The sequence below is a fragment of the Arachis duranensis genome, chromosome 6 (assembly GCF_000817695.3).
Source record: "Arachis duranensis cultivar V14167 chromosome 6, aradu.V14167.gnm2.J7QH, whole genome shotgun sequence".
NCBI lineage: Eukaryota > Viridiplantae > Streptophyta > Magnoliopsida > Fabales > Fabaceae > Arachis > Arachis duranensis.
The window spans coordinates 106,878,661-106,884,261 of record NC_029777.3 but is presented as its reverse complement, the minus strand read 5'-3'; positions in this window follow the sequence as shown (position 1 = coordinate 106,884,261).

Genomic DNA, 5,601 nt, shown 5'->3' with positions numbered 1-5,601 from the left:
GCCATCAGATGTTGAAAGTACAGAAGATGATTGTCTAATTGTTGGTGGAAGCCAGCCTCAGCAAGGCATGACCAAAATTGCATCCAAAATTGTTGCAGCCGAATTCAGAGACCAAATGAAGGACCTTTCTAAATCAAAGGTTTTTCCTTTTCTTAATATAGGGGGCACAATGGGTCATGGCTGTCTTATGTCTTAATGCTAGTAATCAACATAGAGGAAACCAAATACTAAGAGGACATGTGACCTTCACTATGCTGTTGTGTTGTCACGCCAAATAATCCTTTCTTCTTCCAGATTCAATGGCACTTGTGGAGTGTCTATTCAATCTTAATAGTGTTGAGAAATAGTATATGAAATTAGTCATACATTCAAAAGAAGTAAAAAAGAATAAAGAATTTATAAGATGAAACACTTATTAATTTATTATCTTATGATTTTGATCATAATTTTTTTTTTATTTAAATGATATTTTTCTAATGTATCAATTTTTGTAGGTTGGTGGCAAATGAAGCTCTCCAGACAAATGAATTTCATTTCAAAAGACATATATATATATATATATATATATAGGTGAATGCTATCCAACCCCCTCTAAAATAACATGTAAGTTACCCTTTATTATGTGTCACATTGTAATTGGTCCTTATCTTAACCATAGTTGGGTTATTTTATAATTTATTATTCTTAAAATATCAAAACTCCACTCCCGTTAATTGAAGCACATTCCACTCCTCCATTCTTTATTTATCACTTCATCACCTAGATTTGGTCCTTCCAAGCACCGTCGCGTTCGTGACAAGAAGCGCTAACGTCATCGCCATACCCTCCCACACAACCTCTCTTCCCAATATAGTATAGTATAGCCAGTGCCTCTTTTTAGCGTGAATCACTGCTTACCCACATAATTAATGGTTAATTTGGTTATTAAATTTTTTTATTAAAAAATCACTTCATCGCTGCTTTCGATAAGGTGGTCGGGAAAGCCTTGCATCTCGTAGCGTCGGAGGCGTCAGCTAGATACATCCGACTTTTGAAGTTGCTTAGATGATGCTTTGGATCCGTGGTTCCATCATAGAGGTCCATATCAGGGCTTTTGAAGTTCCTTGGAACTTTTTCCCGCATTATGTCCTCGCTGAAAGGATCTTCTCCGCCCGAGAGTTGGTCTTCTTGTTCGTCGCAGGAGTTGTGACTCTTGAGGGAGGATTCTAGCTGTAAGAGTTTTCTTTCTAACTCTTTTCGCCGCTCCATCTCCTCTTTAAGGTACCTTTCAGTTTCCTTTTGCTTCTCCCGCTCCTGCTCCAATTGTTCCAGGCGGCTGTGGACTAATCCCATTAGTTCCACTACGTGGGACGGTCCGCCTTTCTCTGATTCGCGCCCATCTGAGGAATTTACCTTCGGGTTCTTCACTCCGGAGGTACCCTCTCTGTGTTGATTGTTATCTTCCTGTTGTAGGGCTTGATCCGCGTCGTTATTGCTCATGTCCAGATTCTCTTGTTCGGAATCTGTTTCGACATGGCCTTCTTCGTGGGATCTGTCTGCCATCAAGGGATGATCTCTCGGGTCCCCGGCAACGGCGCCAATGTTACGGTGGGTAACCGGAGATTGCCTGACTGGACGGCGTTGACTGGCCCAAATACGTGGAGGAGGAGGCTGCGTGTGAGTGCGCAACTCGGGAGGCTCCGTCCGACTTATTCGTATGAGGAGAGGGGGGTGGTACCTGCAAAGACACTCCGATGCCTAAGTTAGCAAGAGTGTGAGCAGGTCTAGAGAGTATTGGGCTTAGAGATACCTGAGGGGTGTCAGTGTATTTATAGTGGTGAGCCAATAACCACCGTTGGAGTAGTGCCGTATCTTTAGGGTGTTAACCGTCCCATTATCTTAGGGAGGTTAAGATATGGCTTCATGAAGCGGTTAGAGAGATTTTAGGGGCGGTTACTCATTTGAATGAGCGTTTATCTGCCAGCTAATCTCACATTCGACTTCTTCAGACTAAGTCGTGGTCGATACCGACTTCTTATGTGAAGGTTGGTACTTAGCTAGGCTTAATCCTTCAGATTGGGCCTTTTATTTGGACCTGGGCCTTTTATCGTTGGGCCAGGGTATGAACAATATTTATATGTTCATAATTTTAATTATATTTTTAAGTATTTTGAATAGATTTATTTTATTATATTATATTTTACATATAAATATATATTCCATCGTGTAATTAAATAAAGATATATTTTTTTAATAAAAAAATTTAATAACCAAATTAACCATTAATTATGTGGGTAAGCAGTGATTCACGCCAAAAAGAGGCACTGACTATACTATACTGGAAAGAGAGGTTGTGTGGGAGGGCATGGCGATGACGTTAGCGCTTCTTGTCACGAACGCGACGGTGCTTGGAAGGACCAAATCTAGGTGATGAAGTGATAAATAAAGAATGGAAGAGTGGAATGTGCTTCAATTAATAGGAGTAGAGTTTTGATATTTTAAGAATAATAAATTATAAAATAACCCAACTATGATTAAGATAAGGACCAATTACAATGTGACACATAATAAAGGGTAACTTACATGTTATTTTAGAGGGGGTTGGGTAGCATTTACCATATATATATAGTTTGTGATATTTTTTTTCGAATCACTACTTCATGTTCTTCGTCAAAACAAGTTTATCTTTGAAAGGAATAAATAAAGAGTTTTGCTATGGAACAAATAGAGTATTTGTACAATGTGTATAATAAGTTATTTATTTGGTTTAATATGAATTAAAAAATAACATCTAAAATAAATATTAATTAATTTTTCAAACACAATACACTAATATTTGATATCCTACTGAATCGAACTTCATTACACTTTCTGGTAAATTAAAGTTTTGACAAAAGATAAAATTTATGAGATGACATTCTTTATGACAAAAGATTTTCGGTTGGCATAGGCAAAATTTGGAGTTTATCGTCTTGCTCTCGAATTTTTTCTCATACTTAACACTCTCTCTAATCTTATACAAAGCATCATATGTTATTTTTGTCAGAATAAGTTAATCTTCGGTTGGGATATTAAGATGTTTAGACACAATGCATGAGTAAATAACAAAGTATGATTTTAAGCGTGAACAACAATAATACTTCTCAAATATCAAAATAATAAAAAAATATTATTTTTTTTAGATAACAAATATAATTACTTCTACATTTTTAGAAGGTAAATGCAAAAAATTGGATTAAATTTCAATTTCTAAAAACTTTTTCTTTCCTTTTTTTTTATTTTTGGTCACTCACACAGTAGAATGAATTGCATAAAAAATCCGCTTAATGAAAATCGCATTTTAATGATTAAAATGTCTTAGTTACTTTTGTTATATTTTTAAATGTTTTAAATTGTTTTTATTATTTTAACTTTTGAACAATGTTTTTGTCCATATCTAAATTTTTTTAAAATATTTTTAGTGGTATACTCTTACAACAAATAATCTTTAAACAAAAATCTACAGATCATTAGTGAGATTAGAACATGGAATGTTTTTTTATTAGAATTAAATAAGTTGTATTTTTATTTTCAATTTTATTATTATTATTATTATTATTATTATTATTATTATTATTATTATTATTATTATATGAATAAAATTTTCTGTGATTCATAATTTAAAGAAGAAAGGACATTTTGTCCTTTTGTATATAGTTTTCACACATTTTATACTATTATATTAGTGTATACAAATTCTATCAAGATATATAGTAATATGTCTATTTTCTGAATAATCCAATATTATTATTGGAATTTTAATTTTTGAAGGAGTCACATTTGTCAAAAGGACAAAACTTAATAATATAATACTGACATTTTACAATTAAAAAATGTTATGCTTATTGGGACAAAATAACCACTTGGGGATTCCCACATACAACATTAGCCGACACAATATATGCAAAAAGTCTTACTTATGCATTATCAAAATTAATCAGATAACAACAATTGCTTGCTATGATGGAGATGGTAATTATTGTTACTTTTTTTCCCCCTTTGTTGATATACATATATTTTGATGGAGATGGTAATGAATGTGTGGAGTTTCATATAATTGGATAAGTACCACGCGCACAATTATTTGATTTCATTAAATTTTATGATAATATGGGGGGTGTGTTTTCATACATGAACATGAACTTAATTAATCAAAATACAAAAGCATTATTATTATATGGGTACGTGTTAGTTATTGACCGATTGATTTAAGTTCAATTATTTCCACGTAGGTTGCAACCACTTCCACTTGGAGCAATGTGTTTCTTTTCTTCCCTTTCATTTGGGGCAAACCCTAATAACCTCAAATTCAGTATAATAACTAGCTAGGTTCAATTTCGTGAAGTTGTTTTCCTCATGTGATGAATCATGAATAATATGGTTGCTCTGCTCATATTTTTTCTAAAAATAAAAAACTATTCTGTCATTCACTCTATTGAGGTGACGTATGATCAATGGCTCTGGTGTAAAATAATATATAATTTAATTTAATTTTAATATATATTTATATTTCAATATATATTTTATACTAATAATTAGTTTTAATAACTAATTTTAGTATTTACCTAGCACAATTTTTTTTTTTGGTTGGTAATGAACACAATCTTTATTTAACACCATATGAGATATAAGCGTTACTTTAAAATACCCACCAAAGTGGTTCTCATATTAATAGCAAATAATATATATACATCTTTTTAAAATTCAAGTCCATATTTTACTGAGTGCATCCAACCGGAAAAAATCCTTTGAAATGAAAAATATAAGTAAAAAGTTAATTATCATTAAATTTTTTATTTTTATTATATGTACATTTTTAGTTTATCAGTAATTAGGCTTTTATTTTATCGTTTCACCAATTTTATCACTTAAAAAGAGTTTGATCTTATTATTTAGCCAATAGATGACTATAAATATTTAGGTATATTAATAAATTATTTATTAAATTATGATTTAATTATTTTGTTGCTATTTATAATTTTACTAAATTTTTAATTAGGTCTCTATACTTTTTTATTTTTTAATTGAGTTTTTATATTATTTTTAATTTTATAATTAGATCCTTTATAGTGTAAAAAATATTAGAATTAACTGAATATATTTTTACAAATTGAAAGTATCTATAATTAAGAACCTAATTAGATCTTTAATTATATAGTTTTTGAAAAAAATATTCTGTTAATTTAAATATTTTTGACATATAAAGAACCTGATTACAAAATTAAAAGTAGTGTAGAAAATCAATTAAAAAAAGTATAAAGACTTAATTACAAATTTAATAAAATTATAAAGACCAACAGAATAATTAAACTTTAAATTATTATACTAGTTCTTATAGTTTTATTAAATTATAATTAAATTTGTATAATTTAAAAACTTTCAATTGAATATTTATAGTATTTTAAATTTATAATTAGGTGATTTAATTTCCGTACAAAAAAGGTTAAAATTAATAATTCATCTCCAAATTGAATATATTCACACTTGATGATTAAATTTTTAAACATGAATGACATTTTTGTGTATAATATTCGGTTAACTTTAACAATTTTTTATGAAAAGAATTTAATTATAAAATTTAAA